Source organism: Macrotis lagotis, chromosome 1, assembly GCF_037893015.1.
Source record: "Macrotis lagotis isolate mMagLag1 chromosome 1, bilby.v1.9.chrom.fasta, whole genome shotgun sequence".
In the NCBI taxonomy this organism is placed as follows: domain Eukaryota; kingdom Metazoa; phylum Chordata; class Mammalia; order Peramelemorphia; family Peramelidae; genus Macrotis; species Macrotis lagotis.
This window is the reverse complement of record NC_133658.1, coordinates 181836921-181863761: the sequence shown is the minus strand read 5'-3', so window position 1 is coordinate 181863761 and position 26841 is coordinate 181836921. Positions and strand designations below refer to the sequence as shown.

Here is a 26841-nt window from a genome sequence, read left to right as displayed (position 1 = left end):
TTCTTTATAGATCATGCTGAAATAAAAATTAAGTAATAAAGAGTCCTGGAAAGATGATTAAAAATTAATTGGAAACAATATTCCAGTCCTAAAGAATGAGCAGGTTAAATAACACATCCTAGAAACAATAATTTTATCAAAGAGAATGCCAGGAAACTCAAAGCAAAATTTATGGAATGCAGCCTAGACAGGAACTTAAGGAAAATTTTATATTTTTAAATGCTTACATAAATAGAGAAAGATCAAATCAGTGAATTGGGCATGCAATTTTAAAAAGCTAGAAAAAGAGCAAATTTTAAAAATTCACAATTCAATACCAAATTAGAAATTATGAAAACTCAGAGATTAACAAAATTGAAAATAATAAAGTATTGAATAATGAAAACTAAAACTTGGTTTTATGAAAAAAATAGACATTTCTTGCTAAAAAAGAAAACCAAATTACTAGTATCAAAAATGAAAAGGATGAATTCATCCCTGTAAAGAGGAAATTAAAGTAATAATGTGAAGCTAGTTTGTCCAATGATATGTCAATAAATCTGACAATCTAAGTGAAATGAATGAACATTTACATAGACATAAATTACCCAGATTAACAGAAGAGGAAATAAAATACTTAAATAACCCAATTTTTGAAAAACAGAAATGGAATAAGCCATCAATGAAATCCCTAAGAAAAAATTTCCAGAGCAGATGGATTTTCAAGTGAATTGTACCAAACATTTAAAGAACAATTAATTCCAATACTATAGGAATATTTGGAAAAATAGGCAAAGTTCTGCCAAATTTCTTATGACAAAAAAATATGGTATGGATAACTAAACCAAAAGGATCAAAACAGAAAGGAAATTATAGATGAACTTCCCTAATGAATACTAATGCAAAAATTTTAAACAAAATATTAGCAAAGAGACTATACCAAGTTACCACCAGTATAATACACTGTAACCAGAAATGCAGGACTGGTTCGATATTAGGAAAACTATTAGCATAATTGGCCATTATCAATAACAAAATTAATGGAAATTATATGATTACTGCAGATGAATAGATGAAGAAAAATCTATTGACAAAATACAGGACCTATCCATAATACAAACACCAAAAAATATAAGAATAAATGGAGTTTTCTTTTAAATTAGAGGTAGTATCTATCGAAAATTATCAGTATGCATTATCTCTAATGGGTATAAGTTAGAAGCTTATCAAGATCAGGGGTGAAACAAAGATTATTACGGTGCAATATTGTATCAGAAATGTTCGCTTTAGCAATAAGAGAGGGAAAGATTAAAGGAATTAGAAAAGGCAGCAAATAAGCAAAAGTATCACTCTTTGCAGATGAGACTGTGGTATACATAAAGAGTCCTAGAGAATCAGCTAAAAATTACTTGGAAATAATTAACAACTTTAAGTTGCAGGACCTAAAATAAAACCAGATAAATCAATTTTTATATATTACCAAACATTGAAAGAGAAATTCCATTTAAAATAATTTCAGATAATATAATATATTTGGGAGTCTGTCAAGAAAAACTCATAAGCATTATGAACACATCAGACACCTTTCACAAAAATAAAGTCAGATCTAAACTATTGGAAAAATACATATTCATGGGTAAGTCAATCTAAAATAATAAAAGCAACAAATTACCTAAATTAATTTACTTATTCAGTGCTATATGACAATCAGAATGCCAAAACTTATTTTAAAGAGGTAGAAAAAATAATAAAATTCATCTGGAAGAACAAAAGATTAAAAATAACAAGGGAATTAATGAGGGGGAAAGCAAAAAAAAATGGTCTATACCAGATTAAAAACTATATAATAAATTAGCAATCATCAAACCTAATTAGTGCTGGCTAAGAAATAAAGTGGTAGATGAGTAGAATAGATTTGATATAAAGACATAGCAGTAAATGACTATATTAATATATTATTTGATAAACCAAAGATTTCAGTTTCTGGGATAAGAATAAGATATGACAAAAAATTCTGAGAAAATGAAATATGGTGTGGTTCAAACTGTGCATAGACCAATATCTCATACCTTATACCAACATAAGGTCAAAACATGATTTAGATATGAAGAGTGATACTATAAGCAAATTAGGAGAGCAAGGAATAGTTTACCTGTCAGATCTTTGGAGAAGGAAAGAATTTATGGCCAAACACAAGATAGAGAATGTTAAGAAATGCAAAATGCATAATTTTGATTTCATGAAATTAAAAAAGGTTTTACATAAACAAAACCAATGCGACCAAGATTAAAAGGAAAGCAGAGAGCTGTGAAACAGTTTTTTTACAACCAGTATTTTTAATAAGGACCTCTTTTCTCAATATATAAAGAACTATATATTTAGAAGAATATAAATCCTTCCCCAATTGACAAATGGTCAATTAATCTGAACAGGCAGTTTTCTAATCTATCTATGGTCACATTAAAAAAAAATGCTCTAAATTACTGTTGACTAGAGAAATGCAAATTAAAACTCCTCTGAGGTAGTACCTTATATCTACCAGATTGACTAATGTGTTGGAAAAGGAAAACAATAAATATTATACATGATGTGAAGAATTAGCAGACACTAATTTATTTTTGGTGGAGCTGTGAACTGATCCAACTATATTAGAGAATAATTCGGAACTATGCTCAAAAAGCAATGAAATTACATATTCTTTCTTTTTTTTAAATTTAAGGCAGTGGGGTTAAATGACTTGCTCAAGGTCATATAACTAGGCAGTTAATTAAGTGTGTCTGAGGCCGCATTTGAACTCAGGTCCTCATGACTCCAGAGCCACTGCTCTATCCACTGAGCCACCTAGCTACCCTATATATCTTTTCATCCAGAAATACCACTGCCAAGTTTGCATCCTACAATGTCATAAAAAAAAAGCTTAAAGGACCTATGTATACAAAAATATTTATAGCAGCTCTTTTTTGTGGCAACAAAGAATTGGATATTTAGGAAATGCCCTTCAAGAGGTTAATTATGGAACAAGCTGTAATATAAGAATGGAATGTGGGGCAGTTAGGTGGCACAGTGGATAGAGCACCAGTCCTGGAATCAGGGGGACTTGAGTTTAAATCTGGTCTCAGACACATAATAATTGCCTAACTGTGTAACCTTGGGGCTAGTCACTTAATCCTACTGCCTTGTAAAAAAGTAAGATATATATATATATATATATATATATATATATATATATATATATATATATATATGAATAGAACAGAATACTACCATGATAATGAAGAGCAGGCAGATTTCAGAAAGCCTGGAAAGGCTTGGATGAACTGATACTGAGTGGCGTGTGCAGACCAGGAGAGAAAGCATTTTACACAGTAACAGTAATATGTGATGAGCAATTGTGATCGATTTAGCTCTTCTCAACAATACAATTATCTAAGAAAATACCAAATTTCTCATGATGGAAAATGCTGTTCACATCCAGAGAACTATGGAGTCTGAATACAGATCAAAGCATATTTTTTTTCTTTTTTGTTCTCATGATTTTTGTCTTTTGTTTATTCTTTCACAGCATGACTAATGTGGAAAAATGTTTACATGATTGTACATGTATAACCTATATCAGATTGCTTACTGTCTTGAAGAGGGGAAGGAAAGGAGGGGGGAAAATGGAACTCAAGATTTTCTTTTAGAAATGAATGTTGATGTTCAATATTGATCTGTGTTTAGCATGGTTATAAATGTAGAGCCTATATCAGATTGCTTTCTGTCAGGGGGGAGGAAGGAGGAGGAGGGGGGAAGAAAAAATTGTAAAACTCAAAACCTTGCAAAAAAAGATTGGTTAAAGACTATCATTGCATTTTTAGAAATGAATGTTGATGTTCAATATTGATCTGTGTTTAGCATGGTTATAAATGTAGAGCCTATATCAGATTGCTTTCTGTCAGGGGGGAGGAAGGAGGAGGAGGGGGGAAGAAAAAATTGTAAAACTCAAAACCTTGCAAAAAAAGATTGGTTAAAAACTATCATTGCATGTAGTTGGAAAAACAAATAAAAGATTTTTTAAGATGAATTTTGAAAGCTACATGCAATTGGAAAAAATAAAATACTATTTCCAAAAATGTAGCAATTATAGTATCAGACATAAGAATACCATAGTAAATATAAATATAAAAAGATGAGCATATGGGGTGGCTAGGTGGTGCAGTAGATAAAGCACCAGCCCTGGAGTCAGGAGTACCTGGGTTCAATTCTGGTCTCAGACCCTTAATAATTACCTAGCTGTGTGGCCTTGGGCAAGCCACTTAACCCCATTGCCTAGCAAAAACCTAAAGAAAAAAAAAACAAAATTAAAAAAAAAGATGAGCATAAAAATTATATGCCTAAAGGCACTATAAATATTGAATGTGTATCAATTATTTATATATATATATAGCAAATATTTATATACACATGTGTTTGTGTTTTAACCAAATAACATAATATCTAAATACTTAGAGTTAAATTGGAGGGAGAAAGTGATATAATAGCAAGATTATAATTGAGGGGACATCTTGCTCTATCATTTTTAGTCCTAAATAGATATGAACAAAAGATAAACACGAAAGAAGTTATGAAATTAAAGAGAACTTAAGGATCTTTGGTGAACCTTAAACGAGAAAGAAATTTACCTACTGCTCATTTGTAGATGGCATCTTTCAAAATTAGACAATGTATTAAGGCAAAAAGTCCTCATCAAATTATAAAAAGTTTGCATTTTTTATAAATACTAGAAATATTTATACCAATTACAATGAAATAAAAAAAACTCCTAAGGAACTATTATATCAAAGAACAAATTGTGGAAAAAAATAAAATATTAGAGAAGATAACAATAAAACAACTTAAAAAATTTAGTGAGATGCAACTAAAGCAGTTTTGTTGATAGAAGTATCTTATTTTTTTCACTACTACAATAGTCTTCTCGTAAAGTAAACATAATCCCCCGCCCCCTACAAAAATAGAGAAAAATCAAGAAAAGTAAAGTGAGAGGAAAAAATCTGCTCTAATATATATTCAGATACCATCAGCTCTGTCTTTAGGATGGATCATGTTCTTTATCTCAAGTCCATACAAGAAATTATTTCAATATTTTTTCCCACAGTTGCTATTTCAAGCTGTATTTCCCTCCATCCTATTCCTCCTCACCTCCCCATCTATTCTCTCTCTCCTTTCACCCTATCCCTCCTCAAAAGTGTTATATCTGACTACCCTTTCCCATGATCTTCCCTCTCTTCCATTACCTACACCCTTCCTCCTCTCCCCAGTTTGCTTTCTCCCATCCCTTTTCTCTTCTTTTTTCCTCTAAGATAGATTTCTATACCCTATCAAGTATGTATGTTATTTCTTCTCTGAGCCACTTCCAAAGAGAATGAAGACTTACTCATTCCCCCTCACTGTCCCCCCCACCATTCCATTGCAAAAACTTTTTCTTAACTCTTTTATGTGAAATAACTTAGCCAATTCTACCTCTCATTTCTCTTTCTCCCAAAACTTTCTGTTATTGCCCATTAACTCTATCATTATAATATATTATACATTCATATTTAGCTCTCTCCTGTGCCTTGTCCATATAAGCTCCTTTGAAATGATAAATGAGAAGTTTCATATGAATTAGCAGTATCATCGTTCCATGCAGGAAGACAAGCAGTTCAACATCATTAAATCCCTCATAATTTGTCCTTCCCATCCACCCTCTCTAGGCTTTACATGAGTCCTGTACTTGTAGATCAAACTTTCTGTTCAACTCTGGTTATTTCAACAGGAAAATTTGATAGTCCTCTATTTGATTGAATGTCTATATTTTCCTTGAAAGAGTATGTTCAATTTTGCTGGGTAGCTGATTCTTAGTTGTAGTCCCAGCCTTCTAGAATATCCTATTCCATATCCTATTAGTCCTTAATGTAGATACTGCTAAATTGTGCAAGCCTGACTGTAGTGCTATGATATTTGAATTATTTGTTTTTGGCTGCTTGTAATATTTTCTCCTTGTCTTGAGAGTTCTGGAATTTGGCTATAATATTCCTGGGAACTTTTGTTTTGGAATCTCTTTCAGGAAGTGATCAGTGGATTCCCTCAGTTTCTATTTTACCTTCTGCTTCTAATGTAAAGAGCAATTTTCCTGGATTATTTCTTGGAAATGAAGTCTAGATTCTTTTCCTGGTCATGACTTTGAGGTAGCCCAATAATTTTTAAATTGTCTCTTCTGGATCTATTTTCCAGGTCAGTTGTTTTTCCAATGAGGTATTTCACATTTTCTTCTAGCTTTTCATTCTTTTGGTTTTGTTTTATTGTTTCTTGATTTCTCACAAAGTCATCAGTTTGCCTTAGCTCCATTCTACATTTGAAGGAATTACTTTCTTTAGAGAGCTTTTGTATCTCTTTTTTCCATTTGGCCAATTCTGCTTTTTAAGCCATGCTTCTCCACATTGACTTTTTGGACTGTTTTTTCCTTTTGGCCTATAGTGGTTTTTAAGATGTTATTTTCTTCAATATTTCTTGGTATCTCCTTTACCAAGTTGCTGACTTGGTTTTCATGATTTTCCTGCATCGCTCTCATCTCATTTTTGATTTCTTATAGAACAATAATAGCCCATAATATCCATGTACCATAAATTGTTTAACCATTCCCCAATTGATGGACATCCCCTCAATCTCCAATTATTTGTACTACAAAAAAGAGCTGTTATGAATATTTTGGAACATAGAACTTTTCACATTTTTAAATTTCTTTTAATTCTTTTAATTTTTCTTTAATTCCCATAATTTAATTTCTTCTGGGTATAAGGCTGGAATTGGAATTGCTGGGTCAAAGGGTATGAACAGTTTTATTACTCTCTAGGTACAGTTCCATAATGCTCTCCAGAATGTTTGGATCACTTCCACCAGCAATGCATGAATATCCCAATCCTCCCACAACCTCTCCAATATTAATCATTTTCCTTTTTTTGTAATCTTAGTCAATCTGATAGGTGAGGTGATACCTCAGAATTATTTTAATTTGTATCTCTCTAATCAATAATGATTTGGAGCATTTTTTCATATGATTTTATATATCTATAAATAAATTATATATGTATGTCTTATTAATATAATATATATAATCTGTAATTTCTTCATTTGAAAACTATCCATATCTTTGACCATTAATCAATTGGGAAAATGACTTGTAAACTTATAAATTTGATGCAGTTCTCTATGTATTTTAGAAATAAGACTTTTATCAGAACTCCCAGTTGTGAAGATTGTTTCCCAGCTTTCTGCTTTTCTTCTAATTTTGGCAGCATTGATTTTATTAGTGCAAAAATGTTTTAATTTAATACAGTCAAAATCATTCCTTTGGCAGTTTATAATGTACTCTATTTCTTGTTTGGTCATAAATTTGTCCCTTTTTCCATAGATCAGATAGTGTATTTCTTGGTTTATTAATTTATCCATGGTATTGCCCTTTCCATGGTATTGCCCTTTATATCTAAATCCTATACCTATTTTGATCTTATTTTGGTATAGGGTATGAGATGTGGGTCTATGCCTGGGTTATGCCACACTATTTTCCAGTTTCCCCAACAATTTTTGGCAAATAGTGAGTTATTATCCCAGAAGCTAATGCCTTTGGGTTTGTCAAACAGTAGATTATTGTAGTCACTTATTACTGTTAATTTTGAACCTATCGTAATCCTAAATTTTGATGACTGTTGCTTTATAGTATAGTTTTAGATCTGGTAGAGCTAGGCCACCTTCCTTTAACATTTTTTTTCATCAGTTCTCTTGCTATTCTTGACCTTTTGTTGCTCTAGATGAATTTTGTTACAATTTTTTATAATTTGGTAAAGTTATTTGGTAGTTTGATTGGTATAGCACTGAATAAGTAATTTAATTTAAGCAGAATTGTAATTTTATCAGATTAGCTCGACCTAACTGTGAGCAATTAACTATTTTCCTAATTGTTAGATCTGACTTTATTTGGGTTGAGAAGTGCTTTATAATTGTGTTCATATAGTTTCTGGGTTTGTCTTAGGGGGTTGATTCCCAAGTACTTAATGTTGTCTACAGTTAATTTAAATGGAATTTCACTTTCTATCTCTTGCTCTTGGGCTTTGTTGTTCATATTGTTGATTATGTGGGTTTATTTTATATCCTGCTACTTTGCTGAATTTATTAATTTTTCAAGGAGTTTTTTGGATGATTTTTTGGGGTTCTCTAAGTGTACCATAATATCATTTGTAAAGAATAAAAGCTTGACTTCCTTATTGCCAGTTTTGCTAGAGCTAACATTTCTAAAACTATATTGAATAGTAATGGTAATAATGGACATCTTTGGTTCACCCCTGATCTTACTGGAAATGTTCTGAGTTTATCCTCATTACAGATAATATTTGTTGATGGTTTTAGATAGATACTACTTCTTATTTTAAGGAAAATTCCATTTATTCCTAAACTTTCTAATGTTTTTAATAGGAATGAATGATATTTTATCAAGGGTTTTTTCAACATCTATTGAGATAATCATATGATTTTTGTTGGTTTTACTATTGATATATTCAATTATGTTGAGTGTTTTTCTAATATTGAACCATTCCTGCCTACTTGCTATAAATCCTAACTGATCATGGTATATTATCCTAGTAATATCTTGCTGTAATCTCATGGCTAAACTTTTATTTAAGATTTTTGCATCAATGTTCATTAGAGAAATTGGTATATAATTTTCATTGTTTTGGTTCTTCCTGGTTTAGGTATCAATACCATATTCATGTCATAAAAGGAATTTGGTCAAATTCCTTCTTCTATTTTTAAATAATTCATGTAGAATAGGAATTAATTGTTCCTTAATTGTTTGGTAGAATTCATTTATAAATCCATCTAGACCTGGACACTTTTTCTTAGGGAGTTTATTGATGGTTTCTTCAATTTCTATTTCTGAAATGGGATAATTTAAGTATATTATTTCTTCTTCTGTTAATCTGGACAGCTTGTATTATTATAAATATTCATTCACTTCATTCAAGTTTTCAAATTTATTGGCATACAGTTCAGCAAAGTAGCTCTGAATTACATCTTTACTTTCCTCCTCATTGGTGGTTTGTTCACCCTTTTCATTTTTGATATTGGTAATTTAGTTGTCTTTTTAAAATCAGATTAAGATTTATCTATTTTATTGGCTTTTTCATGAAACCAACTCTTGGTTTTATTTATTAGATCAATGGTTTTCTTACTTTCAATTTTATTAATCTCTCCCTTGATTTTCAGAATTTCTAATGTGGTATTTAATCGAGGATATTTAATTTATTCTTTTTCTAGTTTTTTTTAGTTGTATACTCAATTCATTAATCTCCTCTTTCTCTATTGTATTCATATAATCATTTCAAGATATAAAGTTTCCCCTCAAAACTGCCTTGGCTGCATAAATTTTGGCATGATGTTTCATTAGTATCATTTTCTTTGAATATAATTATTGATTATTTCCATGATTTCTTGTTTGATCCACTCATTATTTAAAATTAAATCATTTAGTTTCCAATTAGTTTTTAGTTTCTCTTTCCTTGACCCTTTATTACATGTAATTTTCATTGCATCATATTCTAAGAAATATGCACTTATTATTTCTACCTTTCTGTATTTGATTAAGAGGTTTTTATGTCCTAGTACATGGTCAGTTTTGTTATGGGTGCCATGTACTGCAGAGAAAAAGATGTATTCTTTTCTGTTCCCATTAAGTTTTCTCCAGAGGCCTATCATATCTAAGTTTTCTAAGACTTCATTTACCTTCTTAATTTCCTTCATGTTTATTTTGTTGACTAGATTAATCTAGTTTTGAGAGAGGGAAGTTGTGGTCTCCTTCATCAGAAAAAGTGCTAAGCTTTGTCAGCATAGAAGAATTGAAGTGAATCAAAGGATACTGAGACACTTGTTTAGATTTAACACCCCTGCTTTTCATCAGGGCTTTTTGTCTCAAACATAGTAATGTCAACTTGCTTTTCTTCAATGGAGAGACAAGACCCAACTATACCTACATCCTCTAAAATCCAATCCCTTCAATTATATTCAACTCTTTAATTATCCTAAGAGAAGTAAAATTCTCAAGAGTCAGAAGTTTTATCTTCCCTTTGGGGGTTATATACAATTTGATCATCTTGATTAACTTTTTTTGTTTTGTTTTGTTCTTTCCTTCCCCTTTTCATTTACCTTTTTATGCATCACTTGAGCTGAGTATTTGGTGATTAAATTCCCTGTTCAATTCTGGTCTTTGTGACAAGAAATTCTGGAAGTCCTCTTATTGCTTTGAACATCCATCTTTTCCCTTGATGGTATATGCTGAATTTTGCAGGGTAGTAAATTCTTGGTTATAATCCCAAGTCCTTTGCCCTCCAATATGTGGTATTCCAGGTACTCTACTTCTTAGGTCCTGTGTGAGTCTGATTGTTTCCTTTTTGCTGCTCACAGTATTTTTTATTTGAGAGTTCTTGAATTTGATGATCACAGCCTTTGGAGTTTTTATCCTGTGGTCTCTTTCTGGAGGGGTTTTGTGTATTCTTTTAAAGGTTATATTGTCTTCTTTTTCTAGCAGATGTGCACAGTTTTCCATGATAATTTCCTGCATGATATTTTCCAGGTTCTTTTTTTTTCATCTAGGCTTTTCTAGTAGTCTGATGATCTCTCCTAGATCATTTTTCCTAAAAGGTATTTTACATTTTCTTCAATTTTTTTCAATCTCTTTATTTTGTTTGATGGAATCTTTTAATCTTTAGATTCATTAATTTCTATTCATTTAATTCTAAATTTTTAGGTTTTTATTTTCTTCATTTACCTTTTGTGTTTCCTTTTTTTAAAAGTGTTGAATTCTCTGGTCAATTTTTCATAATTTTCCTGTGTGACTCTCATTTCTTTTTTTCCATTTTTCTTCTTCCTCTCATTTTTAGCTTTTAAATTCTTTTTAAAGTTCTTCTATGAATTTTTTAATTTGATTCCAATTCATAGACTGTTTTTGAGACTTCCCCATCAGTGATTTTTCTCTGAATTATTCTTTTGACATGACATTGTTATCATCTTTATCTTCAAAGTAGTGTTCTATAGTGAGCACTCTTAACTTTTTTACTCATCTTTGATATTTTAGCTCTACTCCTGGGGTATAGGGAGTATAGATCCAAGTTTTTGGTTTTGGGTATTTTTTTTTTTTTGCTGGAACTGCTGTCTGATCCTTGGCTTGTTGTTGGCCAAGATTTTGCCTATGCAGTCCAGAGGTTTATTTCCTCCTTTGTTTCCAGGGTCTGACTTAGCAGTAGTTTGTTCCAGCAGTAGTTTGTTCCCAACCCAGTCCTGTCTTTTGCCCTGGTGTTCCCAAAGTTCATTCTTTGTTTGGGTTTGAGATTCTTCCTCCTGGCTTCCTATCTAGCTGCCAGAACCTCTACTGTTGTCAAACTGTTGGTACCTGGACTACACTGTGACTAAAAGCATCCTACTGGCTCTCCTGCTCTCCCACCTCCTGGGCTTTACTTTCCTTTATCCCCCAAAGAGGCAGACATTCACAAAAGATCCACCACATTGTCTACCATTGAAAATGTCTTTGGATCTTCTCTTTTTCTTGGTGGGATCTGTAGTGTGAATGTCATTTCAGAGGTTTCATTTATTTTTGGTGGGGAAAAGCTGCGGAAACATGCTAGCTTCATGTCACCATCTTGGCCTGCCCCAGAAGTCAATCATGAGGCTGTTTTTCAAGCTGCATCACCTTGCTCCTCAGTGACCAGGAAAAAAGGAAGATAATAAAAATTTTAAATACTATCTTAGCAAGCAGTTCATGCCAACGTATTGGGAAATTTTATATTATCACCATATTGTGCTTATTACAAATGCAGGGTTAATTCAACATGAGGAAATTTAGAAATATGATAAACTATTTTAATAATTTAAATAATAAATATCATGTGATTATATCAATATATGCTGAAAAGGCTTTTAACAAAATTGATACTAATTTCTATTATCAGACCTAGAAATTTAGACCACCATTTCATATTTTTATTTATTTATTTTTTAGGTTTTTGCAAGGCAAATGGGGTTAAGTGGCTTGCCCAAGGCCGCACAGCTAGGTAATTATTAAGTGTCTGAGGTCGCATTTGAACTCAGGTACTCCTGACTCCAGAGTTAGTGCTCTATCCACAGCGCCACCTAGCCACCCCTAGACCACCATTTCAACTAAAACTCTAAACCTGGTAAATATTATCTAATTCCAAGAGTTAACATTGTATGAAATAAAGAAAATTTAGCAGTCTTTGCAAGATAGGGAGATAGGAAGCATATCCATAATTACCTCTACTCTTTAACATAGTGTTATAAATTTTAACTATAGAAGAAAAGAAAAATAAATTGAAGAAATAAGTATAGGAAAAGAAACAAAATTATCATTTTCTGCAAAATGATTATATAATTAGAAAATCCTAGCAAGTCAAGTAAAATCAATTTAAATAATTAAAAACTTCAGCACAGTTACAGGATATGAGGGAAATCTACCTAAATCATTAGAATGCCTAAATAGAGGAATTTTTAAAAAAAATAAATCATAAGCGCTATAAAGAGAAATTCCATTCAAAATAATTATAGAAGCTGGAAAATATTTTGTAGTCTATTACAAATATTCACCTAGGGACTATATGAATTGAATAATAAAATACTTATGGTACAAATATAGGCATAACAATCTTAGAAACATTAATTAATCATAGATAGGTCAGTGATATAAGTTTCAAACTTCAATTCTATTTAAAATAATTTATTCAGTCCTATTATAGATTCCCAAAAGAATACTTTATATATTAAAAATGACAAAATTCTTATGAATGATCAAAGGACCATGAGTATCATGGGTAATAATCTTTTAAAAAGTAGGAAAGAAGAATGTTTATTAGTAACAGATCTTAAACTTGTTCCTATTAAGCAGTAAATGACCAACGGCAATCCACTATCATGGGAGGTGTCTTCAAGCAGTGATCCCAAGCAAACTCCAAGCCAAGGTGAGGAATAGGAGTATGACTTTTGTGGCCTTTTGGGGGATAAACCTTGTAGGTTATGACTAATTAAAGGGACGACAGCTTCTACTTCCAAAAGCTGAGATTAAACAGAGTACTAGTAATGGCTTCAGAACAATTTGCTATTATTGTTCATGTGTATTAAATAAATGAATGACATATATTTATCCTGAAATTCTCTGAAGTGTTAAATTTTTCACTTTTTTAATCTTACATGCAGTCCATCTGAAGAGCAAATAGAACTGAGTGGAGTCCATTAGTTTGTGTATGTGCATGCATGTCATCACCATCACAAGACACACATATACACACACACTTCAATTGAAGTAAAAGAAGAAAGGAACTTTGGTTTTACAGTTGGAAGAAACCATAGAGGAAGATTCTTAACCTGAAGTCTGTGAATTTGTTTTTGTTTAAAAATTTATTGTATAGGGGCAACTAGGTGACACAGTGGATAGAGCACTGGGCCTAGAGTCAGGAGTCCCTGAGTTCAAATCAGGCCTCAGACATGTAATAATTACCTTGCTGTGTGGCCTTGGGCAAGCCACTTAACCCCATTGCCTTGCAAAAACTAAAAAAAAATTGTATAATAATATTTCTTTTTTTTTATTTTTTTTAGGTTTTTGCAAGGCAAATGGGGTTAAGTGGCTTGCCCAAGGCCACACAGCTAGGTAATTATTAAGTTTCTGAAGCCGGATTTAAACCCAGGTACTCTGACTCCAAGGCCGGTGCTCTATCACTGCGCCACCTAGCTGCCCCTATAATAATATTTCAATATAATTTGTTTCATTTTTAATCCTTTGTATTTTAATTTTTAAACATTTCAAAACAGTTTCCTAAAAAAAAGAGATCCATAGATTTCACCAGGCTTCTTAAATGGGCCCCAGACACAAAAAAAAAAATTAAGTACTCTTGCCTTAGGTATCACCTTACCTAATTTTATACTCATTTTATAAATGAAGAAACTGAGGTATAGAGAAGTAAATTGATTGTCCAAGGTCACATGGGTAGTATGGAACAGAGACAATATTTAAACCTACATCTCCCAGCTCCAGTGACATTGCTCTTTAAATTATACTATCTTCTTTGTTTCTTTTTTCAGTTCTCATACTTTTCAAACTCTCTTCTAGGTTGACCACTCCTTGGATAATTCTATTTTCCTTGTCCACAGAGACATCATGTTCTCTTTGTTTCTCTCTAATTGCTCTTTCTTTGTCTTATTCACTGATTTTTGTCCTCTTTCTGATCCTTTAATGTGTCTATGCCCCAGTATTTTAACTTTGGTGAAGCAATTAAGGTGTTTATTAAGTAGGTTTCTCTTCTTTCTCTGTACTTTCTCCTTTCACTTCAAAGTCTAAAATCAAACTTATTGTCTTTCCTTCTAAATCTATTCTTCCTTCTTACTCTATTCTTTTGGTCACTGATGCTATCACTTCCTCAAATTCCCAGGTATGAAATCTTAGTGTTATCTTTGCCTTTTCCCTCTCCCCTTGGCCTTAAATTAGTTTCAATTCCTCCCATATCAGCAAAGTATCACCCTATTTCATCAACATGGGGGAAGCAGTAGTATGTGCTATCTGGAGATAGAATGTGACTACCAGGTACATCCTAACCTGTCTCTTGATGGGTTAATCATCAATTTGACCTTTCCTCAAAAGCCTTCCTCGTTTATTCTTATTCCTATATCGGTGTGGAACCATGGTGCACCACCAATGCTGGGGAAGCCCTAGCATAGGAGAAAAACTGATAACCAGGTCCATCCTAATTGGTTTCTCGATGAGCTAATGGTCAGTACAGTCTTTCTTCTCTAATCTTCCATCCTTGACTTGTGAACTACTCATCAACATGATACATTTAGAAAAAAGATTTAGAAATGGCTTTAACACTAAGACAATAGAAGCTTGCCATTCACAGGACTATACTGCTCTGTTGTTAGTACTCCCTAAAGCTCAATTTTATCTGACATTAGGATAATGTCAGTGTGTCTTATGTTCAATGAGCTATGAAGCCAAGTCTCCTCCTTAAGATTCTTGGGTCATCCTCCATCTCTCTATTTTCATTATGACCACCAGAGAACAGGTTTTATAGTCATCTAACTAACCTATTTGCATAATCTCCCTTACAGGATTTCCAGCCTCTGATCTGTCCCACTTCCAATCCATTCTTTGTATTACCACTATACTAACCTTCCTCAAATATAGATTGAATCACATCATTCCTTTGATTGTAAATGTTCATATTTTTGCCTGAGTAAAATTCAAGCACCTTTTATTGTTAGCCAAGACTCTTCACAATCTGATGTCGCTCAATCTTTGCAAATTTATCTCTTATTATTCCTTTCCATGAACTATACAATTCAACTAAACTATGCCAGTTTATGTCTTCAACATGTCCAGTTCTTTTCTGTCTATCTACCTTTGCTAGATCTATGTCCTACTCTCTTCTCTCCTCCTTCACCCATTGAATTTCTTTCCTTCATTTAGAACTCAGTTCAAATGCATTCTCCTTTATGAAGCCTTCTAAGATGTTCCTGTCAGTAATGAACCTTTCCCTCATACTTCACAAAGTACTTTGTTTCCTCAGTGCTTAGCTGGGCAATAATGCTCTGGAGTCTAAACCTATTCAGAATGATTTTAGTTACTCTCAGGGTTGTGAGGGTATCCCTGAGGGATAAGGGAGTGCTTTTCACTAGTACCTTTGATTTGAGTGTTTATTCTATGGTGTTTTCTCAACAAACTATTAGTTATTGGTAAGTACTCCGGGTCCATTTAACTAATTAATATGAATTAGTTTTAGAAAGGGATCTTTTACAGAGACAGCAAGATAAAAAGTATGACCATTTCACCTTAACATCTGGGTTCATATTTTTACCTATTTTAGTTCCCGAGTTTCAGACATATTATAGTTTCTACACAGCATTTATTCCCAACAAGTTCACTTTCAGATCTGCCATGACTGGGCAGTCATTTGGAGCGATGCTCCTTAATATCTGACCTCCAGAAAAATCTTGGTTCAGAGTTTTCTAGAAGTATATTTACAAAGTCATAGCCATCCCCAATATCCTCCCAAAATCAAGAGGAATAGAAACAACAGGCTTTACACTTCTGGCTTAATTTGCTAATGCAAATAAACAAATAGGGACATAAAAGTCTGAGGTCTCTTTCCCCTTAAGGTATTATTCCTAGATTCATTACTTGAGCATATCAAAAAAAGAAAAATGGCAGAGGCAAGAGCCTAATCCCCCACTTTAGAATGCACCCCCAGTTCTAACAGTCCATCACTTGTCTATCTCTTCATCTTTTGTTTAAGAGAAGAGCACTAGCTATGAAATATCTATGCTTGTTCCAAGTCAGGGTGCAGTGCACTTTTCATTATTCATCATCCCATCTTTTGGTAAACTGGCTTTCCAGCATCTCTAAATGGAGGAGTGGATCAGCCCTCTCTGTTACAATAACAAATGCTTATTGGATCAGATTGCCCACATGTGTGTCTCTATAGTTATGTCTTCATACCACTGTCTGTCTGTCTATATGTTAACTATGTATGTGTCTCAACAATCTATAGGGTTATAAATCAGAGCAATGACTGCATCTTATCTAAGTTTTCCATTTTTCTATAGTTTTCAGTCGTGTTTTGTCCACTATAGGTATTTAGTGTTTGTCAAATGAAATTGTATTAATTTGGATTTCTTAGACTTCTGTGGTTTTAGGAAGAAAAAAATGTTTATTTGTTGTGGGCATATATATATATATATATATGTATATATATATATATATACATATATTATATATTTGCTTAATATGAAGTTGGGTAAAAAAAAAAGAACATCAGACTTTAAAACTCATCAGTGTGATTTAGAAATTGCAACATGAGGTTCAGGTTAGTAGGTTCAAAACTAAATTAGCTGCCAGGCTGGTTGAGCCAGATGGATTTATTTTACTCATGAATTATTATACTCAGCAGAGCAATCCATCAGAATTCTTAAGGTAACATGAAAAGGGAGAAAGGCATTTTCTTGAAGAATTCAGTATTAGGAAGACAAACTAAGTACAGTGAGATAATAGAATTGTGGTTTACAGAGCATAGAATTTCAAGGTTGGAAAAGAGCTCTGTGGTTATCTGTTCTAATTCAAACCTAATTCACACTACAGCACATCTCACAAGTAGTTATCCAGTCTTGCTGGATGAATTCCTCCAATCAGAAGGAACCCATTACAACTCAGGTAGATCCTTCTACTTGGAAACAGTTGTGCTAGGAATTTTTTCTTAACATCAAACAAGTTTTTATTTCTTTGCAGTTTCCACATGGTAACTTTTCTAAATTCTCTGATCTCATAAATTTTGTCCTCTCCAAGCTAAACATGCTCAATGAACCTTCTTCTGGTATTTATGAACTTGAGGCATTTAAGGTTTTATTTCTTAAGACCCAGAGTCCTTTTGAAAATGTTTTGCCTATAATTGGACACAATATTCAAATGTGGTCTGACTAGAGCAGTGGTGGATTATCTCTTCTTATTGCATTAGTTTGCATTATTTCATTTGGTTACACCACAGTTAACTTATATTGCACTTGGAATCCATTATGAGCTCCATATTTTTCAAAAAAACTGTTATCTGAATATCCTCCCCCATCTTTTACTTGTGAAATCAATTTCTTAAACTCAGCTAAAAGATTAATACTTAAATAGAAGTCCAAAACCCTAACACAACATGATGAAAATTGCAAGCCATATAAATAAATGTCCATGTACTATGTATGAAAGATGTGACAACTAACAAACACTTTGTTTTCTGCAAATTATCTAGATGCAATGTACTTGTGCAATCGTAGCATACTTCAACCCTAATCATATTATACTCCAGAGCACTTGCTGTAAAAGTCAAAGACTTTTCTGCCTCCCTAGTTTTTCTTGCGTTGTACTATTCTTTGTACCTCAATTTCCTGGGCATCTGTGATTATCTTTCACCTCATTTGATGTATCAGTGGTTATTGTGATGACAGACTTCAATATACCCAGTAAGAGTTCTGGATTCTAGTCTTTTTCTTTTTCTGGATGTCTTTGTATTCTGTCCTGAACAGTATGATATTTCTATTTTAATTTCTTCATCACAATTCAATCTGCTGCCCCTTTTTAGATCATTGCTGGGACGGATGTGAAAAAGCTGGGTTCTCTACAACCTTTCATGTTATTATCTTAGCTAGAAGCCTAAGGGTCTTTCTCACCAATAACCTTTTTTACCTCCACAGTATTTAATTTGTTGTAATAATAGTTACAGATAAATAGGTTCACTTTATATATAATTACTGATGGCTTTTTATGCAGTTCAAGTTTCAGTATCATCATCAATACTATTTTATTTAAACTATATATTAACATTTTTCTAAAGTCAGTACATTGTTGATAAGTTTTATACCATAATTGACAAAATGAATGCAATTTATACTAATGGCTAATTTAATAAATTTTCTGCTAATTTGTGAACTTATTTAATTAAAAATAATTATAACCAATATAATAACATTGATCAAAAAACAGTAAGTTGGGGCGGCTAGGTGGTGCAGTGGGATAAGCACCGGCCCTGGAGTCAGGAGTACCTGGGTTCAAATCTGGTCTCAGACACTTAATAATTACCTAGCTGTGTGGCCTTGGGCAAGCCACTTAACCCCATTTGCCTTGCAAAAACCTAAAAAAACAACAACAACAGTAAGTTGTGCTGCTACCTGCTTTAATAAAATACTGTTAAGAAAATTATTGAAAATCTTTTCCTCTTTCATGGAACTTGACTAAGAAATAGACAAAATTTTTATCTGAAACAGGAGAAGTTTACATTTGTTTAATTTAACTAACCTTCTAAATCCTGCTTATTTAACATCACCTTATTAAAATAAAATTTCACACTTATTGGAAAAAGAGATTTCAGACAGATGAAGACAGTCTTGCAAAATACATAAAAGGGAATCTGTATATGAACTAGTCTCAGAAATCAGAACAACGAATGTTGATCACATCAATAATTATTCCCACCTCTAAGGAATAGCAATGGAATTTGGTAGCAGTGTGATTGATGACAGTTAAAATATAAAGATTAAGTCAAACAATAATCTTCTAAACAGCAAAACCTTGTCTCAGTCTTGATTCTCTTTGCTCTTTCTACATCCTGTTTGATTCTGATGACTGCCTACTTGTTAAATAGATCATTTCCCTTGGCTTCTATGACATTGCATCATCCTTTTCCTCCAACCTCTTTTTGTTCTCTCTGTAATCTCTGACCCAAAATTCAATCATTGACCCTTTGCTCTCCTCTCTTTACTCTCTCCACCTCTTCACAAAAGTTTATTCCTTTCATCACCTCCATCTATTAATTCAACTGTGAAATTCCTTGAGCCTAACCAAAAAAAGCTAAGACGTGACTCTAAAAGCTATATAGGAGCATCTCCTCTTAACTTTAGTCAAAGCATTCAAACACCACATATTTTCCCCCACTACAGAACTCATATAAAGCTTATAGTTTGCTATTCCCTTTTCTGTCCACATCCCCCATCCCTTCTACTTTTTCCTTATTATGATCTCATAAATCATCCCTCATAGTTCCCCAGTGAATCATATCACTGGCCTAGATCTTAAATAGTTTTGAAGAACCATTCCTTGTGGGTCAGATGTGAATGTATAACATAAAAGGATGCATCTTTCCTTTCTCTAGAATCATTTTTTTTTTCCAGAACCAACTGAAATAGAGATGTTCACTTGTTTTTTTTTTCTTCTCTAGGTTTCTTTCCCTTGCAAGTCACATACAATCAGCAAGCAATCTAAAGAATATTACCTAAAGTTCAGGAACAGAATGAAATTTAAGACTTCTCAAATACTAATAATAATAACTCATGATCCAAAACCAACTGCTAGCTCTATAAACCCAGGAAAAAGCCAAGTTCACTACTTTCCAACCATCTCCTTATCCTGCTCCATCCTTTTCTGCTCCTCTTTAGTTATGATCTTCCCTCCCCAAGTAGGACGAAAACTCTGAGAAAAACTGTCTTCTTGGACTATATTTTTAACCTCAGAGTTTTGCATGGTATTTTGCCCATAAGAAGAGCTTAATAAATTCTCTCTCTGTTCTTCTTTTGTTGGTGTTTGTATCTATCTGTCTTGACAACTTGTCTCTAGTTGAATTCAAGGGTCAGCAACATGATTCTTTTCTTTTTGCTAAATAGTCCAGTTAACCACTTTTTCCCCATAGTTTACATAAAGTCGGAGAAGATCCCTTTCTTTGCACAAATTCTCATGAATGATGATAATTAACATTTCACTACTCAGTATAGGTTTCCTTTTAGCCTTTACAGCCTTAGTGGGTTGAATTGTATTGAAATTGAAAGTGCTAGTTTCTTTTAATATTATATTCAAAATGGGAATACACATTCATTAAACACATTTATTGAGGACTGTTCTATATAAGCTTACTTTTTACTAACAATTAGTCAGATACTTTAAAAAGATAAGAAGTGGTCATTGACTAATAACATTGAAATCTCTTCTTTTCCTATGCAAGTGCTAGGAAGGATATCAACTTCCTATATTGCTTTCTGTGCTTTGAAATCAGTGTCTTGGGCGGCTGGGTGGCACAGTGGATAGAGCACCGGCCCTGGAGTCAGAAGTACCTGAGTTCAAATCTGACCTCAGACACTTAATAACTGCCTAGCTGTGTGGCCTTGGGCAAGCTACTTAACCCCATTGCCTGCAAAAACTAAAAAAAAGAAAAAAATCAGTGTCTTTAGTCAAGAAGTAGTACTTGACATACATGTCTCATTCACTAAAATGAAAGAATAGAATGAACCTTTCTCTAGGGATGACAGGCAATGTAAATTATGATTCATGGAAGAGTGTTTTGTCTTTTAAATTTACTTCAATACATTTTAGAATATCTCCTCAATATTGCTATTGTTTGACTTTTATAACCAAGTAAATCAAAATGTATTTCATCTTCAAAACTGCTAAAATATTTTTTAGGGCTATAATTACCATGAGACGAATGGAGTTTTTCTGGGGGCACTAATATGCAGGAAAAACCATTATCTATGTTCCTTGCCTCTTGCTTTTCCATTGGTCTGTGGAATTACTGCTAAGACATAAAGGAAAGTTGGTATTTGGAGAATTAGGAGGGTGATTGACTTCAAAATATACTGTAGTAACCTTAATATTTAATACAAATATGTAGTAATAGATATGGCCCATACATTGCCATAGAATCCAAAGGCAAGATTGATTTGGAAGTGGAATGGAAGAAAGGTACAAGGAGGGTTGGGTACAATGATGACCAGTACAGGCTGTCTGAATTTGTTTTGGATTTGGGGTTTGGATTTCATGTCTCAAAGTTGATTTATATTGTGAACTACTATAAAACTAAAAGACTAGGGTATTTTTCAGATACTTTAGTCTATAATCATATCTTCATTACTTTGTTCAATTATTTTTTAAAAACGCAAGTACAGAGATGAACATTTTTCTCTGTTGAATTTCAACTTGTTAGATTTGCCCCATCATTTTAAACTTTTTAAGATCTCTTTGAATTTTGATTCTCTAATCCTCCTTGTTTTAGTCATCCCTGTAAATTTGATAACCAAGTCATCTATGATTTTACCATGTTATTGTTAACAATTAGGAAAACAGGAGTAAGATCAAGGGATAAATCCTTTAGCGATTCCTTAAGAGACCTTCCTCCGTGTTACTATCAATTCATTAATTATTGTTTTGGGGACTACATAATTCAACCAGATACAAATATATGAAACTATCTCTGCCCTCTTTGATCTGTCTTCCACATATGTGTCAAATTGCTATTCCTAATACATAGGTATGACTATATCATAACTATATGACTATATCATATGACCATATCATATCATCACTATGACTATGTCAGTACCATGATCAAGAAACTTTGGCACAGGAGTTTTTAGACTGGGATTAATGAATTTATTTTTATACATATGTATATACACCTATACATAGATATATTTGGAAAATTATTTCAATATTATTTATTTCCTTCATAATCTATATATTTCCTATTTTATTCATTTAAACTATTATTGAGAAATAAATCAATAACATTACATTCTAACTTTTGCCAAGTGGGTACTCCATAGGCTTCACTAGATTACCAAAGGAGTTCATCACATACATATACAAACACACAAACACAGTTAAGAATCTCTTCTCTAATGCTTTGCTCTTCTAGATAAAATTCAAATTCCTCTGGTATTTAAAATCTTAACCAATCTGGTTCAAACATTTTTTAATTATCAATCAACATACATCAACTGTGTGTCAGGCAGGTCCTGCCTGATGGGGACACAGTCACAATAAATTGAAAACATTGACTCTCACCTGAAAGGAATGCTTGCATTTTATTCTTTTCAATGCCTACTGTGTTCTCACCAAATGAAACTCCAAAATACACTAAACCATCTTCACCTCCATGCTTTGCTATCTCCTGTACACAGGATGAATTCCCTTCCCATTCAATCTCTTAAAACCCCTAGGTTCTTCAAAGTTCAGTCCAAGGGTCATTCTATGACTAATCCTCTTGTTTCTAAGGTCCACCCTATTACTTTGCATTCATTTTGGAGTTCATATTTACTGTTGTGTGTGCATATTGACTCCTCCCTGTTCACTTCCCATAATAAAATTGAATCCCCAGGAAAATGAGATGTTTATTTTTGTCTTTGTAGTCCTAGAGACAAGTCCATTGCCTGATTCATAAATAAGGTTTTTAATAAATACTAATTGAAGAGTAGAAAGGAAGGGATCAAGCTTTATCAGGCCCCTATTTTACAAATATTTTCTCATTAGATTATTCCCTATAGATTGAATGGATCTTGAAGCACATACCATTTACTGTCTTATCCATGACATTACACAAGATATATAGAAGAAATTGGAAATAATCTCTGAATACATTTCTTGAAGAAATCCAGGAATTCCAAGAGATGGAGGTGAAGAGGGAGAGAATTTCTGACTTGGTTGGGCTCAGGGATGAGGGAGGAGCCAAGAAAATACCCAGGGTCAGAAAATGGAATGTCTTATGTGTGTAATAGCAAAGAGGACAGTGTCACTGGATCACCACATAGTGAAAGAGGTACAATGTCTTATAAATAGGGAGTACTTAGGAAATATTTATTGAATTGGACAGATTGTATCACTTATTTTTTTACTCAGCTTTTCCTTTTCTTAACTTCTTTAATAATGTACCCCATTCTCCTGTGTCAGGTTCTTGTCCTTGAGGCTTAATCCTCCCATAGCAAATTATCTAACATCAGCTACTGAAAATATCTAAAGCAGGTATTGTTCCTACAAGGTTGACATCTTTGCATCTCAAAGGATTCTCCTTTCATAGAAACAGAAAAATAGTTAGAATTGACCTTAGAGGTCATCTAGGTGAACTATGAAGAAACTGAGACACAAAGAGTTAGAGACACTCAAGATCAGACAGAATCAGGAGTTGAACCCAGACCATCTGATTCAAAATATTAAAAAGGATTGAGAAATCTAATTTAATCATATCTAATATTCTTTCCAGTACATCAGGGTTGGACTTTTCTTTGGTTTTCAATAGCAGCATCTTAGCCATATTTTTATAGCCACATTTTACAGAAGGAGATGAGACAGACAAAGGTAAAGTGACTTACCCAGGATTTTAAAGATAGTAAGTAGCCAAGGTTGGATTTGAATTCAAGTCTTTCTGACCCAGAAGGAAAGAAGTGGAAAAGGAAGCAGAGAGGTACTAGGATTCATTATAGCTCTGCTTCTCAGTTGTTCTTTCTAGATAGATACTCTGATTAAGGTAGTCACTAGTAAAAGAAAGAAAAGATAATTTTCCTCCTTCCATCCCTGGCTCTGATCACCCCACTATTATAATTCCCCTTTTTATAACATTTTATTGACATCATTTTATGTAATTCTCACTACATACCTGTCAGATCTAGATCATAGCTCTAGAAATGGCCATCTGACTCAACTCTCATTTTATAACTGAAGAAATTTATGCCCATAGAGATTAAGTGACTTGTTCAATATTACACAAGTAGTGAAACTCAGTGACAAGAACTCCGATCCCAACCTATCTCCTGTCACTGGTTAAACTATATCCCAGATAATTCTATTTCCTTGATTATGTGTCAGTGACATACTTCAAGGCAACTGATTTCTGTGATCGAGTGGCTGATTTAGTGAAGCCACTCAATGATTGCTAAATGTTTGTTCTTTCATTCTATTGTGTATTATTGATTGAGCTAACAGAGAGTATGACCAAGGAAAATGTCAAGAGACTTGAGGAAAACCGTTTTTGAAGTTCACTATCAAAAGCTTGCTGTAACTTGTTGTATCAAATATTTAACTGTAATCAATTTGGAAGTCATTGAACTTAACTCTTAAAGAGAAGTTAATCATTTGAGATGGAGGTTTTCCCATTAGGTCATTAAACTTAACATATCTAATTGCTGAGCCAAAATCTTTTCGTTAACCACTTATGGAAAATTATCCTAACTCCAGATAAAGAGGCAGAGCTGACAAGTTACTATTCAAAAAGAGAATGACTTGTTTGCCACAAAAACATTGCACCTACCCCAACATTAATATCTTATAACATTTCATTAATTTGTCCTTGCAGCCAAAATAGGTTGTCTCATCCAGTAATAAGCAGAATGAATGATTAGATTCTATTCACTTAAAGTACAGTGAAATCTACAAGACAGCCTTGTCATAATATTAATTTGAAATCTGCCTGGCACATTATGATAAGATGATACAAATGAACATGCAAATTTTTCATTGTTAAAATGTAGAGAAACTTCACTGCTCAACTCTTCGTATGCACAGCATAGACTAATGGTAAATTTTTCTCTGATTAAGTATGTACTCCTTTTTTAAATGTTACAAAATTGTAAAGGTAAAAAGGGACTTGATTATCTAATTCAAGATCCTCATCTATTACGGAAGGAGAGTTTATGTGATTTGCCTTTTGTTTTATAACTAGTAAGTTCCAGACCTCAGATAGATCTCTTGATTCCTAATTCAAGTCAATATTTATTAAGCGTTGACTATGTACCAAATACTGTATTAACCTCTGAGGATACAAGAAAGGCAAGAAGACAATTGGAGTTTTCACTCAAGGAGTTTACATTCTAATGGAGAAGACAACATATAAATAATTAGATATATATGCAAGACATATATATATATTTTTAAAGTAGATGGGATGCTTTCAGAGAAGGGAAGGCACTAATAGCTGGGAACATTTGAAAGGGCCCAGAGCAGGTCAGAATTGAACTGAGTCTTGAAGGACTCAGTGCTGTATCTTTTAAAAAGAAAAAGAAAGGGGCAGCTAGGTGGCGCAGTGGATAGAGCACCAGCCCTGGAGTCGGGAGTACCTGAATTCAAATCCGGTCTCAGACACTTAATAATTACCTAGCTGTGTGGCCTTGGGCAAGCCACTTAACCCCATTGCCTTGCAAAAAACTAACGAGAGAGAGAGAGAGAGAGAGAGAGAGAGAGAGAGAGAGAGAGAGAGAGAGAGAGAGAAATCACTAATCAGAAACTTGACTGGATTTCTTGAAAAAAAATTCGATTACAAAAATACAATTCAATTAGAATATCCAGGAAAAATCTTAGATAAATTCTCTCCCTCTCTTTCACCCTTCCCTAATCCACTGAGAAAGCACGCAAAATTATGTAAAATATTTTTCCATACTAGCCATATTGCCAAAAAACTCCAAAAACCTGAAGCAAGAAAGTTACGTTTCAATTTTCTCTCAGAGTTCACCAATTCTTTCTCTGGGCATAGACAGATTTTTCATTATGAGTTCTTTGAATTGTCTTGGATCACTGTATTGATCATCTAATTGGAAGGATTTCTAACTTTTCTGCATAACATATAATGATTGCTCTTGGGTTTATATAAATGCTATTTAAGAAAAGGCCTATTTATAGCTATGATTTCAAGAAATGTTGGTAGAAATTAGTTTGAATTTTGTCAAAAACATGTATTGATAAATCATATGGTATGTATTGCTTATATTAACATAGTAGGTTATGATTATAGATTTCCTTCTGTTGAACTAAACTTCTATTCTTGGTATAGCACAATCAAGTTATAGTAAATTCTCTTTCTAGTGTGGTTGTTGTATCCTGTTTGCCAAAATATTATTTATAATATTTTCATCAATGTCCATTAGGGATATTGGTTTATTGGTTATGATTTCTTTCCTTGTTTTGGTTCTCTCTATTTTTGTTTTTATTGCAAACCATTTATACAGTATTGAAATTATTTGTTCTTTGATTGTTTAATGGCATTCCCTTTTGAATTCATCTGGTCCTGAAGTTTTCCCTTACTTTGCAGGGTGGGAGGGGGGGACATTTATGGTTTGCTTACTTTATTTTTATGACATTGATGCATTTAAGCAGTCTACTTTTTGGTTAATGTGTGTGTTTTCTATTTTTGTAAGTACTTATCTGTTTCCTCTAAGTTATCAATTTTGTTAGCACAACTGAGAAAAATCTTTTCTGATTATATTCTTTATTTTCTCTTCAATTATTGGAAGTCCTCCTTTTTTAAATTTTTGAATGAAATGAACTTGAATTTCCTTTCTATTTTTTAATCATAATAAATGATTTGTCTATTTATTAGTATTTTAAAATTATTTCCTAGTTCTATTTATTAATTTAAGAGTGTTTCACATTTAGTTTTAGCAATCTCACCTTTAATTGTCAGAATTTCTGCATTATTATTTAGTTGGGTTTTGATTTGTTGTTGTTTT

General features: G+C 32.9%; 1 protein-coding gene across 3 annotated transcripts in view; it reads left to right on the top strand.

Annotated features, from left to right (window-relative positions):
- ANKEF1 (ankyrin repeat and EF-hand domain containing 1) overlaps positions 1 to 26841 on the top strand; it is a 95284-nt gene that overhangs the window by 55812 nt on the left and 12631 nt on the right. Inside the window, exon 11 of one of the 3 annotated variants that reach the window (XR_012473377.1) lies at positions 12944 to 13016. The gene's annotated coding sequence lies outside the window, so the exon portion shown is untranslated. Of the gene's footprint in view, positions 1 to 12940; positions 13150 to 26841 lie in introns of those variants that run through there. The other 2 variants (XR_012473376.1, XM_074209454.1) reach the window with 2 other exon arrangements.